Source organism: Neomonachus schauinslandi, chromosome 9 (assembly GCF_002201575.2).
Source record: "Neomonachus schauinslandi chromosome 9, ASM220157v2, whole genome shotgun sequence".
Classification (NCBI taxonomy): Eukaryota; Metazoa; Chordata; class Mammalia; order Carnivora; family Phocidae; genus Neomonachus; species Neomonachus schauinslandi.
The window spans coordinates 34,686,321-34,701,866 of record NC_058411.1 but is presented as its reverse complement, the minus strand read 5'-3'; positions in this window follow the sequence as shown (position 1 = coordinate 34,701,866).

Genomic DNA, 15,546 nt, shown 5'->3' with positions numbered 1-15,546 from the left:
GAGCTCGCTGGGAAGGCTTAGAGGACAGAAGCCAGGGAAGCCTGACAACTAGCGTTTGGAGTCTCTAGCAGAGATGGTGTAAGTTCATGCAGATAAAGTTTGGAAAATCACAGGCAATTCTAAGGTAAGCTGTTAAGAAGTGGCCAGTGTGAAGTTGTTGAGGAGGGCAGGGAACACACACAGATAAAGGGGATTTGATTCCCAAGGTCACTTTTTGCCTCTGTTCCAGATTTTTCTATAGTTCCCATGTATTAGAACTTGTCCTAGTTTAATCCGTGTACAGTGCTTCTAGGAGGTGGGTGTGGACAATAGGAACAAAGCTTAATATTTAGCAGTACTCTGCAATAGTTTCTTCTTTTTTTCTTAAATCTTTATTTTTTTTTTAAGTGATCTCTACGCCCAGCATGGGGCTTGAACACACCACCCCGAGACCAAGAGTCACATGCTCTACTGACTGAGCCAGCCGGGTGCCCTTCTGCAAGAGCTTCTAATGAGGAACTCAGAACAATTATGAGCACACTCCGTTTATAATCAATCTCCTATTGAATATCTTTAAAGCGATTGAATTTGGGAGACAGTCCCTTTAGACTGGGAGAGGGTAAGTGGGTAGGACTGGAGTCGGGGGAGGCAGACTAGGATGATGTCCTACAGCCTTCTCTGCACTTCGGAAGCTGAGTCAGGTGCTTGTGCTGGGAAAGAAGATACGGGACTGAATCCAGGCTAAGGCTTCTGTTGCCTAGGACCATCTGCCAAAGCAGTGTAACTTGCGGTATTCTCATTCCAGATGTACAAGGATCAAGAGCTTCACAGAGGAGCTGTTGCTGAGCGTGGGAGAAAACAGGTAATTTTAAAAATAGGGAATATGGAGGAATGTATATTTTAGAAAAAGCCTCGAGTTTAAGACTTAAAAAAAAAAAAAATGTATGCACAGCTTTCCTGGACGTCAAAAACAGGCATTGAGGATAGACTCTCCGAAATCCGTAGACCAGGCTGTACTTTCACAGAGAATTGTTTTATCTCAAACTCATTACTATGGTCCTAACGGAGGGATATCCTTGCACTTCGGAAGGGATGCCTTAGTTGTGAGGAGCTTGAAGGGCCCACTTGCCCAATGCTTCTTAAACCAGCATATGCCTCAGAACCACCTGGCAGGGCTTGTACAAAATGCATAGTTTATAAGATTCTTTGCCTATTTACCCAGAATTCTCTCTCGAAGGCAACGGTAGTAAGGATCTTCCTTTCCGCAACCAACCACAAATTATTTTCTACATTTAAAAATTCAAATAGGCTACTTTAGCTTTGCTAAAGGAAAATTTTACAAAGGGAAAATAAAACCCCACTGGCAGAAGCTTAGGTAAGGGCAAAATTAAGTTAAAATTTTCTCCATATTAATTTAGAAATAGCAATAAAAGCCAAATGTTCTAAAGGTTACATCAGTCAGGGTCCTGGCAGCAGATAGCCTTGGAGTGAGTCATTTGAGAAAAGTGTAATAAAGGCACTATTTACTAAGCGTAGGCTGGGCTTAGACAAAGGAAAGGGGATGGTGCCTTTCTCTTGGTTTGGTAAGTGCAGGAAACATTAACACCACAAGGTCTGAAAGGGCAACAGGGGCAGAACCAGGTAAGGGAACCCAGAAAGAAAGCTGATGGGGAGGGCAGGCTCACAGGAATGAACCAGAGAAATAAATATGCCAACCTCATCAGCCTATCCTCCCAGAGGCTGGAGGGCAAAGGGAGCCCATCAACGCAAGTCCCTGTGGCTCAGCCTCTTGGGACAAAGAGCAGGTGGAGAAGGGTGAAGAGTGGATCTTGAGGGGCAAATGAAGAAAATCCAGCAGCCATCAGAGGCAGCTAAGGAACTGAAGTGACCCTTGTGTATTTTCACTAGGACCGGAGAAAACAGTAAAGTGATTTGCTCTCCTACCATCTTGTTTATATTTCCCTGTAATGTTTATAAGAAACATATTGTCATTAAATATTATGCTCTTGTATCAGGGGAGGGGAACAGGATCCTATGTCCCACACCTACGCCTACAGAATCAAGTCTCACTCCAGAAGGGACCCAGAAATGTGAACTTTAAGCAAACACTCCAAATGACGCACATCCGGCTTTCAGAAGCATGGAGCTACAAAAGGAAAGGGTGAGCAGTAGCAGTTATCTGGTAAGGAAAGTGGACCGCTTATCTGTGCTGAGAAAACAGCTCTACACCAAGTATGGTCGCATGTAGACAAGGAAAGGGCGGGGGGAACAGACAAATGAGAACAATTGGTTGGTGGGGTGTTCTGAGTTCTAGAACTTTTTTTTTTTTTGCTATGAAAATGTTCACATCAGGGCTTATTAAATTAAAAACACTTCTAAGAGAAATTGGAACAGGTAAAACATTAGGTCACTACAGGGTCTGACCCGAGTCCTGAGGAGTCCCTGGAACTTAATCACGGGATCTAAATTCTCTTCGTCCCAGTCAGGGCTGCTCAGAATCCCAGAGTCTCCCAAGCCAACTTAGTCCTCAGCAGACATCCAGAGGGAACCTCTGTGGCTTGAAAGGTCAGACCCTGACCTGGCTTCACAGGACCCCACAAGAAGTACAAATGGGCAGGCAGCCATCATTGACGAGGCTTCGCCTTCTCCCTCTCCTGGGCTGAGTGGCTGAACCTTTGGGACTTGGGATGAGAAGGCCCCTTCTATCGGTTTCCTTGTCAGCAGTTCCCAGACAGTGAAAGTTACCTGCCCAAGGTAACCTTATGCTGCAACAGAAATAACCCTTGGGGCTAGATGCCACAATGTTGTACTGGAAGTTTCCAAGGCAGCACAGTGCTTGTCTCTATGGAGACCTGAGTCTGGACCCTCTGCCTCTCTTTGAAGTCTTTTTTGACCGGTCTTCCAGTGACCTGTAAAGCTCAGGACAGGGTTGGGGGAGTGGTGTGTGGAAGGGGGTGCGGTGCAGGGTTAGCCTGGCTTCCCCACTGAGGCCAGTGAGTTGCCTGCAAAAAGGAAGTTCAGTGCATAGGCCTTGGGATAGGGAGAGAGGCCCTCTCTAACTCCAGAAGTCAGGAAATTCTCATTATATTCTGTGTGAAGAGACCCCCAGTGTTTTCTGGGCTGACATAGAGGAGGACTATTTATTTCTCAGTGATGCTTGTCTGAATTGGCAAGCTTGGGCTGGAGCAGGGAAAAGCAGATCCAAGATAATCATGTGATGGAATTATACCTGCTGAGAGAAAGAACAGTGCTGCTCCCCAAGCAAACATTCTTGCAGACTCTGCATTGCAAACTCTGGCTCAGGAGGCTCTGGGCTAATTTGTCTTTCACCAACTAACGGCAACGGAGGAGGGCAGAGCCTGGCAGCATTTCCAGACGCCTGGTGACTTGAGGATCACTCAAACCACCCCCCCCCCCCCGCCCCGACTGCTGCCTTCCCACTGATGCCTAAATTACAAGTATGAATTTGCTCCACTTCATCAAGGATCAAATTCTTCTTTTTCCAAATCAACTGAAATCAAGCTCTGAGCCCCACCTTAGCCTGGTTGGTGGGATCCTCGATATTAATTATTATCGAAATTCCCTCTTCCTCTCCCCTGGGCAGTACTAAAACCTAGAGGCCTTCTTGGTAGCAGAAGAATGCAAAAAGGGTCTGAGATAGTAAAATAGCCACCCTTATTAATATTTCTTCTTTTGTTACGAGATGCAACTCTTGGACTAAAAGGTTTCCAATCTTAGCGTTTACTTTGCCTGCACATTCTGCCATAGGCCCTTGCCCGTGTTTTCAAGGTCGTATAATTAGAGACTGTCCTTGAGGCATTAGTTATGGGCCAAGCCTGGGATGGGGGGAGGGTGGAAGGAGCTTAGAGAAAACTTTAGAGCTTCCCCAAATAATCTGGGTCAGTGTCTTCCATTCTTCACTATAGATAATTAATATTTGCTCCTTCCCATGGATAGAGCCACATAAACGGAACAGCCTCCTCCTCTCCCCAGATTGCTGCCACTAAGACCCTCCTGCAGAGACATTTTGGAGGCCTGACGGCCAGGCACCAACTGTGGCCCCAGGGCCCAGAACCTCCAGAGAATGCATAAGGGGCGCGGATGTCCACCATTTGAGGACGCCGCCCCTTTAATGTCCTTCCAGGCTTGCAGAATTCAACTCTGTCCCTCATCCAGGAAGCCTCAGCTTCTCTCCACCCCATCCTCTCAGGCACCTCCATCTGAATTCCTTTTTGGGCTTGGCCCTCGAATTGGAGAAAAGCTATTCGATAACTGCTGCCACCAGCCAAGACAAACCCCGGGGCCGAGATCACTGAACGCAAAGCCTTGGCTGATTTGTCAGGCTAGATGGCCAGTGAAGAGGAACAGACATTGTTTTTTTCTTTTTAAATCTTTTCTCCTATGGCAGAAAGGAAACTAAGCCTCATTTGATTGTCATGCCTGAAATTGTGCCACCAAAGAGTTACTCCTTTGGGTGGGACATTGTTGTCGGCACGGGATCCTAAGATGTGTCCTCAGGAGAGGTAGCTAGTAGCTTATCGTATGGAGGGGTTCATTGGACACTGCTGGACAGCGGCAGGTGGGAGAATATAGGAGGTGGGGCCGGGAGAGGGGCAGGCCTAGCTCTGTCCTACTTTGCAGTCGCGTCCAGTGGCTGGCTTTGTGGTTGGTTAGATCAGGTGACGCTGACCAGAAAACCTTCTCTTCTTTCTGTTGAAGATAAGCATGCAAATTTCCTGTGGTTTGTTAGGGGCAGGGCCCCCACATCCTAGGCAGGTAGCAAGGTGGGGTGATCCGCTCAGATATCAAACCACCTAGGAGTTACTGCTGTTCTGTAAGAAACAAAGACCTTCAAGGCCAAGTTCAGAACGAGCTGGGAATGAGAACACAGGTTCACATAACCGGCAGAGACCTCAACTCACATGGTCAAGGGGCAAGCACTGAGACAAAATTCTCTCCAGGACTGCCAAGAACCACTAGGCGACTCTCGGGTCTCATCAGGATTAACAGAAGCTATGAGCAGACTCTGGTTGGAATCAGGTTCCTTTACTTAACAGTCTGTGTGACCTTGGGCACTTACATTCTGTGCCTCAGTTTCTTATCCCCTAAAATGGGGATAATAGCATACCTATTGCACAGGGCTGTTGTGGGGATTTGTTAGTATATTTAGGCACTTAGGAGAGTGCCTGGCACATAGCAAGTATTAGATAAACTTTAACTATTGTAGCTATTGTTGTTGTTAAAGGCCAGGTGGGTCTCAGAGCCAGGAACTTGAGGCAAGCCTCTGCAGCTGCAACTAGAGATAATTAATTATACCTGCTCCCAGTTCGCCTCGGCCTAAAGGTGAGATAACAGCTGTCAAACACCCAGAGTTTCCTTGATTGGGGGGGGTGGGGGGACAGGGGTGCAAAATACCTAGATTCATCACTAGAACCCGGGTACAGAGGATTTTACCTTGGGGCATTGAAGCCCAAGTAGGCCCGACTCCTCCCTGGTTGAAGTATACCCTTGGGAGTGCCCCGCTGGCTCAGTCAGTGGAGAACGCAACTCTTGATCAAGCCGCATGTTAGGTCTAGAGCTTACTTAAAAAGAAAAAAAAAAGAAGAAGGAGAAGGAGAAGGAGGAGGAGGAGGAGAAGGAGAAGGAGGAGAAGGAGAAGGAGAAGGAGAAGGAGAAGAAGAGGAGGAGGAGGAGAAGAAGAAGAAGAAGAAGAAGAAGAAGGAGAAGGAGAAGGAGAAGGAGAAGGAGAAGGAGAAGGAGAAGGAGAAGGAGAAGGAGAAGGAGAAGGAGAAGGAGAAGGAGAAGGAGAAGGAGAAGGAGAAGAAGAAGAAGAAGAAGAAGAAGAAGAAAAGAAGAAGAAGAAGAAGAAAAGAAAGAAATATACCCTTAACGGCCATAGTTTGAGGGGCTTTGAAACGCTTTCTGGTCCCGACACATCTCCATCATGGGCTTGCCTCAATGCCTACAATTGTCTCCAGTACTTGCAGGAGTTCTAAAGTGGTTACTCTGTCTGCAGCCAGACTGACTGCAAATCCTGCCTGTACTCACGAGCTGAGAGTCTTGGAGAAGTTACATAATCTGTGTGTACCTCAGCTTGCTCATCTGTAAAAGTGAGACTATGAAAGTACCCTCTCTATAGAGTGAGAATTACATGAAATAATGTGTAAAGGGTTAGCAAAGTGCCTGGTACACCCCCAACACTCAGTAACTGGCAGTGTTGGTGGATTTGACCAGAGAAGTTATCCATTAGTGATTTTGTATTTATTAATCCACGAATGCTCAATGTTTACCCATTTTATAATAAATATTATTAAGTATACAAAAATGTTGAAAAAATGATGTAGTGAGCACCTGTATATACACCATTTAGATTCAATAATTGTCTTATTCATGACTGCCATTTTTGCTGTTATTTGGGTTTTGTACAGTTACTTTGCTGTTGTGTGTATATATCTTTTCCCTCAATCATTTGAAAATTGCAAACGTCGTGACACTTCACTGCTACTTATTTCAGCATGTAGCTCCTCCAAATGAAAAGATTCTCCTACATAACCCCAATACCATTACTACATCTAGAACAATTGACAATAATTTTCACATACTACCTAATACTGAGTCAATATTCACACCTTTTCTGTTGTTCCCCAAATGTCTTTTAGAGTTGGTGTTTCTTTCCAACTAGGAACCAATCGTAGCTCATGCATGCATTGTGTTTGATTATGTCTCTTTCAATTTAGAATAACTTCCCCTTCATTCCTTTTTTAGGGACACTGACTTTTGAAGAGGCCAGACTGTCTTATATAATGTCCCACATTCCGGATTTGTCTTATTGTTTGCTTGTGGTGCTGTGTTCAGTGAACATTTTGGAAAGGGGTGAAAAAAACCTGGAGCTTGAATTGGAATCCCCAGGCTGTCCCAAGGACACACAACCCTATTGCCCTTGGGAAATGAGGGAAGAAACAAAAAAAAACAAGGCACACTCATTTTTTTGTTTGAAACTCGAAACTTGTTGAACACTAACTCCCCATTCTCCCCTTCTCACAGTCCTAGCGACCACCATTCTACTTTTGGTCTGTATGAATTTCACTAACTAAGAACCTCATCTACCATCATACAGTATTTGTCCTTTTGTGACGGACTTATTTCACTGAGCATAGTGTCTTCAGGGTTTATCCATGTTGTAACATGTCAAAATTCCCTTCCTTTTAACAGGTACAGATTATTCCATTGTATGTACGGATACAGCACACGTTGCTTATTCATTCGTCTGCTGATGGACGCTTGGGTTGCTTCCATCTTTTGGCTATTGAATAATGCTACTATGAGCATGGGCGTACACACACCTGTTCACATCCCTGCAAAGCACACTCATTTTTACCTTTTGTCCTGGGGCTAGCCCTCATGCGGCTAGTAACTGGTAATTTTAGAAATCATGTTTTGAATCCATTTTCCTTTCTATCGTTCTCTTGCTGTTACCAGTGTCTAACATAGCACGACTTTTGCAGTTTTGCTATTGTCTGGAGCTTATAACCTTCTACACCAACAAGAGAAATCTGGACATCACTCAGAGCAAGTATTTCTGTACTGCTTACTGTGGCAAGTATGTTGATTATAATATCAAGGTGTGAGAAGCCAAAAGCTCCGAGCTTTTAAAGCCGCTAAATGTAAAAGGCCAGAGATGCCCTTTCAAATCTCTGTAATGACTTTTTAATCTGCTAGGCTCCCATACTTCAGGGAGTCCCCTTTTTAAAGGTATTTATTCCAAGGCTCCAAATTAACATGGGTGATTTATATCTAGCTACCCATAAACTATGAGAGGAAGCAAGGCAGAGAGGACCAAATGAACTCTGACCTGGCTGATGAGGAGGTGGGATCCAGTATCTGAGCCCTATTGATAACCATGCGACCTGGGACAAAGACTCAATTGTACTTTAAGTGCCTCAGTTTTCTCATCTGCCAAATGGGAGGTTGGCTTATAGCCCTCACCTGCTATGACTGCCTGAGCTACATTTTATTTATTTGCAGAAATCAATAACAAGGGGGCGGGTGCGGAGAAGAGAACGCTCTGAAGTGGAGTCCTGGCTTCTCCACAAATGAGTGGGGCGCCCTTCCGTAGATCCCTTCATTTTATAAGCCTAAACTTTTTCACTTGCAAAACAGGGATGATGACTATAGCAGAGCAGGGGTGAAGATTACAACTAGTGAACGAGAGTGGCAGGGCTTTGTATTTTTAAGGTACTGTAGGGTCACGTGAGCGTGGTTATATGGAGGATTTTAAGCCATCAAGAGTGCTGCAAATATAAGGGGTTACTATAGAGTTAAGGACACTGTTCTTAGCGACTCACTTTTACTTCTACAGACTCACGGTATGTTACACTAAAAAATAGATTATGATTCTTGCCGTCCCCCTGTGCGCAAGAATCCATTCTCCATCGGCCCTGGGTATTTCCTTCAACCATTCTGGATGTTGTGGCAGATTCTCCCCATCCTTACTTAGAAACTTCCAACAGCTGTTTGAGAAACGCTTTCTTTGTTTTGCTCTGGAACTTGTCGCAGCGTATCTCGTTTCCACAGTCCCCAGCCTGCCCATGGAGCTTCGGGTTGGCCAGTTGCAATGACTCCGAAGCTCTTTGTCAATTCTCTTCAGTCCTGGAACACTTGATCGGCGAGTTGGGTTGCATGTCGCTTTAACCACTGAAGAGCAGGTTCCCAGGTTCTGCTGTGTCTTACAGCCTGCAATTTAATTATGATTGTTTCAACAAGTGTTCCTCACCAGAGCTTCAAACAGTTCGTTCATGCTTCCCTTTACAACCACCTGATCCTCTCTTCTAAGAAACTCCTTGGGCTTCCAGTTCAAAGGGAGACTATTTGAGAAAAAGAATACAGGAATAGATGTGCTCAGAATTGAGCTAATGGCTCAATGGATTGCACACTGGTTTAGAGTTATGGATGGTACGCGGGGCTAAATAATTAGTAGGCATAAGAATCGCCTGGAATTCATAATAAAAATGCAGACTTCTGGACTCTGACCCCAGAGGTCTTCTGATTAAGGATTTCTGGGGTGGGTCATTTTATTTTATTTTATTTTATTTATTTTTTTTTTTAAGATTTTATTTATTTATTTGACAGAGAGAGACACAGCGAGAGAGGGAACACAAGCAGGGGGAGTGGGAGAGGGAGAAGCAGGTTCCCCGCAGAGCAGGGAGCCCGATGCGGGACTCGATCCCAGCACCCTGGGGATCATGACCTGAGCCGAAGGCAGTCGCTCAACCGACTGAGCCACCCAGGCGCCCCTGGGGTGGGTCATTTTAAAGGTGCTCCTCAGTGATTCTGATGCAGGGGTTCCACATTTTAGAAACCTGGTGGAGAGAGAGCACCATTCCTCTACTGTTTTAAGCAAGTTGACTCTAGATAAGCTGCAAACTTACCGAGCTCCGTCTCCCTGCTCATAAATGGCCATGAATACAGGAACTGCCCTCCCAGCCCCACAGGTTTGAAATGAGAGTAAAATAAGATAACGGACCCAAAACCCCTTTGAAAGTAAAGAGCTCACATCAGTGCAAGGCAGTCTCCTCCTTCTCAGCATTCTCTTGCCTCAAAAGAGCAGACCCCAGCTGGCCCCACCCCACTAGGCACTTGCATGGATGCACTTGAAGGGAGGGAAGCCCCCGACCTACGTTTGTCTACTTGGTTTAGACAGGCTCACGTAGGTTTATGCCTTTCCTAATAGAGTGCTGTAAGGCCCACACACATTTCTGTCTGAAATCTTGCCTAAAAGGCATCTGGGATGGCCCTCCTATAGGCCCAAGTCCTCCTTGAAATCTAGGTACATCTGCATCACTAATGATCCCATTAACCTATTTTCTACCATATCACATCAGTCCTGGGCCACACAGGTCTTCTCTGCACCAAGGCTTGCCCCTGAGGGTATGCGGTCCACACCCACCCCTCGTGCTTTGGCCATGTTCCCAGGTACAGTATATACCTTTTGAAGTTTAGAGTGATCCACTTCACATTAATCTTTTCTTCTTCCCTGTCTTCTAATCCTTTTGGCAAGTACCTTTCCAGGGGATTCTCCCCTTTTTGGCCATACTCAGCTTGGAATAAAGTAATGGGAGTATCATTTCCAGTTGAAGTGCTCTACCCTTCTCTTTCAGATATATGGGGCAGGGCAGCATACCTACAAAGGCCCTCAACCACTGTGGCTTTGTTAAATTATTTAGCACGTTCTGAGAATTTGCAGGTACCCTGGCTCCCTACAGAGCAAAGAGGGGCATGACGCCCCTCCTAAGGCCAAATTCTTCCCCCTGGCTCACTCTTGCTCATTACCTCACTTGTTCATTCAAGAGATGATCATTGAGCACCCAGTACGTGCCACACATCAAAGAGATGGCATAAGACAGACAATATTCCTACTCTTCGGGAGTTTATATTCTAGTGAAGTTTATGATTTTTTTTTAAAGATTTTGTTTATTTATTTGACAGAGAGAGACACAGCGAGAGAGGGAACACAAGCAGGGGGAGTGGGAGAGGGAGAAGCAGGCTTCCTGCTGAGCAGGGAGCCCGAGATGCGGGGCTCGATCCTGGGGGTCATGACCTGAGCCCAAGGCAGATGCTTCACAACTGAGCCACCCAGGCGCCCCTGGAGTTTATGTTCTAACATTCTCAGAGTTAATATGAGCAAGAACATTGAAGGCAGTGGTAAACATGACGACAGTTCCCCATTGTAGTGTTTACGCAGGGCGAATGGGGCTGGAGAATTGCTACAGTAGACAAGGTAGTCAGGAAGGGCCTCTCTGAGGAAGTGATTTTTGAAGAGAGACTTGAATGAACTGGCCTTAGAAAGATCAGGCCCCAGAAAGCACGAATTTTTCCCCTGATGGTTTTCTGTGTTATTTTGTAGAGAAAAGAAATGCTTAGAAAGTCTTTTGCTCTGATCATGATGACATTATAAAGATTACTGCTAGTATACACTCAACCAGAATGAGAATTCAGGATATGACCTGCCAGAGCTCTGTGCCCCTTTGCAAAGGAGCACCCCGGTCGGTGGTGGCAGATAAGCCAAGCGATCCCTCAGAGCGGACTCCTGAAAAGGCCTGCTTTAGCCAGTTAAATTAAGCAGTTTACTATAGTGTTAAGCTTTTAGAGCCCTGGGAGAGGCTCCTACCCTTCAAAATACCCTAGACTTTCCAACTACGTCCTGGAGACTGTAAGTCTTTCTAACCAGACGTTCATTCTATAGCCAGTTGAAAGACTTCTGTGCAATGCCCTCTGGAGAAGGAGCAAACTGGCCCCGCCTACACGCTAGGGTTGAAAGAAGATCCAGGCTCTTTCTGTAAGGGGAAGAGGGAGAGGAAGAAGCGAGTGCTGGAGAGAGCTAGAAAAGGAAAGTTGGGGGAAAGGGTAGAACTGAAGGAAGGGGAAATCAAATGGAGGAAGGGCTATGTGCCCTTGAGCCATTTATTGGAAGAACTGCAGCTTCTCTAGGCTTCTCCAGAGCTTGAGGAATTTGGACGCACTTGGAATTGGTCAGAGCGGTTGGCTACGGCTGCTGTCTGTTCCTTCCCCTGCCCCTGTCCTGAGGACTTGTTCCTACATTTCAGAAGGTGGATTTCCCCAGGGGAGGGAGCCGTGTGTGTCTGAGACCATTTGCCTCAGAGGAAGTGTAAAGGGAAGGTGTGAATAATTAATGGATGAGGATGGTAGGGAAGTGACATCTCATTAAGCAAATGATTTTTCATCTTTAAGAACAAGCCTAGTGGGTAAGAAAGCCTTAATGGGATGAGACTTCCATTAGAATGTGACCACTGGTACCTGTCAATCCCACAGGACGGTTGTGTGAGGTCTAACAAAGCAAGAGATGGGGTCAGGTGAGGTAGGGGTGGGACTGTAGATGGGTCCTTCCAGCAATGAGCAAGCCACCCTCATGTTACCCCGGGCCCCAGTTGGAAGGGTGGAAAGAATGGGGAAAAGGGATGGGAAAAAAAAAAGTCCTAAAGACTTTTGTGGACTAATTCAATGAATATTTAGAATAATAAAGTAACCCGAATAAATCCTGAGGTCCTCAGGAGGCTCAGTTTCCCAGAATCAAAATCAAAGAAGGTAATCCCAGAGCCAAGAAGAAATGAAACCTGCATTCTAATCTTTAGAGCTGCAAATCTCTCAAAGAACGCTAAAGGGAATCTGATTTATAACCCAAAGGACACTTCTTAAATTCCCTTTTCTCTCTTCCTCAATCTGCATCTGATGGAGACTTTTACCACCAAATCGCCCAAACTGTCCTCAATGCCCAGGCCATGTGTTTATGTCCCCTCTTCATTCACCTCTTCTCTTTCCGCCCACCTCTCCAACACCATTTCTCTTCATCTCCCAGCTCTGCACAACAAAAGCGTACAAATTGATTTGGAAAAGACAGGACTGTTCCTTAGAGCAGTGCTGTGCACTGGAAATATAATGTGAGCCACATACATAACTGAATATTTTCTAGTAGCCGCATTTAAAAGGTAAAAAGAAAAAGTGAAATTAATTTTAATAATATGTTTAACCCAGTATGTCCAAAATATTATTTCAACATGTAAACAATATACAAATTATTGTATATTGAAATCCAGTGTGTATTTTATACTTACGTTTACACTTCATTTAAAAACTATGTCAAGTACTTAATAGGCACACATGGCTAATGGCCATATTGGACAGTACAGCCTAATAGGTGAGGTGAATGGGCAGGAGAAGGGGAGAGACTGGGCCTCAAATACAGGGACATGGTCTGGTTCATGAAGACATTTTCACAAGTGGGTACAGTAGCAAAATAGCAAGAATAAGAGCAGTGTGCCGAGTCTTCCTTAGAGGCAAATGTATTCGATTTTTAAGTTTTGAGATTGTGTCCCTGCCAAAGTGAGATCAGAAATGATCAATTATGAAATGATAGTAGTAATTGACGGTAGTCTTATTCTTCCTCATGTCATTCCGTGGCTAAATAAAAAGGTGGTGACTATAGTGCTCCCCCTATTAAAAACAGGTTTTACTGGACCACAAAACCCAAATGTCAGGAAACCACTGTTTTATAACACACCTTGTCTTTTATATACACTAGCCTGTTTAATTATCCCAACAGCTGCATGATGCATTTATTTTTTTTGTTTTGAAATAATCACACACTTTCAGAAAAGTTGCAAGTACAGTGTATAGAACGCTTTCCCCTGGAACCATTGAGAGTGAATTGTTGATTTGATGCTCTGTCATCCTCCAGATTTTATTGTGTATTTCCTACAAACATAGACATAGCCTACAAATCCACAATATAGTCAAGAACATCAGGAAGTTATGTTCCTATTGCCTGACACTTAGATCGCATTCAAATTTGAACAGTTGTTTCAATCATGTTTTCAGTCTGCTTCAGTCTGGAGGAGGTCCTCAGTCTGATTCACACCATCTTGGCACACTGGGAAATAACAGGCCAGTTATTTCATAATTAATAAGTAGTTAGTGGGGAGTTAATTGAAAGCTATACAAATATCCCTTTTCTCACCAAACTTCTAATTTATTCACTATGTATTTTGATGCTGCAATTGTCCCCAGTTTCGGCAGTGGGAGTCCCTACAAGTTGTCTTCCGTGTCCTTTTGACACATGCCCATCATTCTTGAGAGCACTTTCTTGCTTTCCAACACAACATATTGTCCAGGTTCATCTTGTACTTGTCCTGCCTTATGCTGGGGTATCTCCCCTTGGATACCTTCCTCATCCGACACCCCATGCCAGGACTCCTTTATTTATCTTCCAACTCTTACAGTAAATTTTTAATTTCAAAAATCATATTTTCAATTTCCAAGTGTTCTTTCATTTTCTGAACTTTCTTCTTCACTCCCTTCCTTTCTTCTTTCCTTTTTTAATAGATGGCTGTTCCTGTTTCATGGAAGCGATTTTTCTCTTATCTCTCTGATGGCATTCATTCCCATTCATGTAGTTCTCTCCTTTTCCTTCATTGTTTCTGTTTCTTCCAGGTGTCCTTGTTGGTTTTGGCCTCTCTGTCTCTCCTGTTGGGGGCCTTTCTCACACATCTGATGGTCCTGAGCCTGTGTTTCTGTATAAGAATGAGGCACCGAAAAGTCAAATGGAATTTGGGGTCGGGGACAGAGATGCCAGATAAAATACAAGGATGCCCAGTTCAGTTTGGATTTCGGGTACAAAATAAATAACTTTGTAATATAAGCATGCCCCAAATGTTGTATGGGACATAGTTATATGGAGGAATTATCTGTCATTTATCTAAAATTCAAATGTACTTGTGCATTCTGTATTTTTTATTTGTTAAATCTGGTCACCCTAGCTAGGATCTGAGTCAACTAATGGGACCTCAGTTTTTCTTGGGCTGTCCATTTTCTCAGAGAAAGATCCTTCAGTTTGCCCTTTGGGGCTATGAGCCCAGCTGCTGACATGCTAGAAGCCAGGTGTGGAAAGCAGGCATGTGTACAGACTATCTTTAGGGCCACCATCCAGCCCTCTTCAAAGTGTCTGGTGTCCCTCTCCTGAACAGAATCCTGGAGGAGTGGGGGAGGGTGGGGAACTAGAAGTGATCTAAATGGTTTTTTTTTTTAATATTTTATTTATTTATTTGACAGAGAGAGACACAGCGAGAGAGGGAACACAAGCAGGGAGAGTGGGAGAGGGAGAAGCAGGCTCCCCGCAGAGCAGGGAGCCCAATGCGGGACTTGATCCCAGGACCCTGGGATCATGACCAGAGCCGAAGGCAGTCGCTTAACCTACTGAGCCACCCAGGCGCCCTCTAAATGGGTTTTATTTCAACATTCAACCAATCCCTCTGTTTTCAGGCCTGCCCAGAACTCTGACCCTTGGAGGTATCTGTCACCCCCAGTATCTGAGTCTTTGGGATTCTGCGACTCTGATTTGTTTCTCCAGGTTGTTTAGGTTTCAACTTTCTCTGAATATCGTTTCTTTCTTTCATTTGCTGTGTGTTTGTCTAGTGCTCTTTTAGTCTTTGTGGGTTTATGTCATTAAAAAAAATTTTTTTTTTTTGCTGAATTTGTTTTGTGAGAATAGAGATAAATGTGAGTGTTCAATCTGCCATGTGTTATTTGGCAACAGTTATTTTTTTCATTTATTTTATTGGTCAATATACCTGGAGGAGAAATTGGTTGTGATGTGTTGCATACTCATTTGTCCTGGGAAAAAACGTATTTGGATAAACTCAGAAGTTTTTCTTCTCCCTTTCCTCCCCTCCCCCCCCCCCCCCCCACCCCCCCCCCCCCGTGAAAGACCAAAGGTGACCCTTATGTAGGTTTTTTGGCCTTCTAGACTTTGTACCTTGGCATTGTTGGCTTCCCAAGGAGAGCTGGACTGGAGTGCCTATAAATCTTCAATCTTAACCAACTGTGAGTTTTAAACCTAACTGTTCCCTGCAGGTCTGTGGCTTAGAGCAATGAATTTAGATAAGAGCAAGGTTTATTGTTGTTTGCTTTACAATAAGTGCTGTTTGCTCATGGTAATTGGTTTACAAAAGCGCTTCAGTCGCTAATAAATAAACACCGAGGGTCATTTGTTAAGTT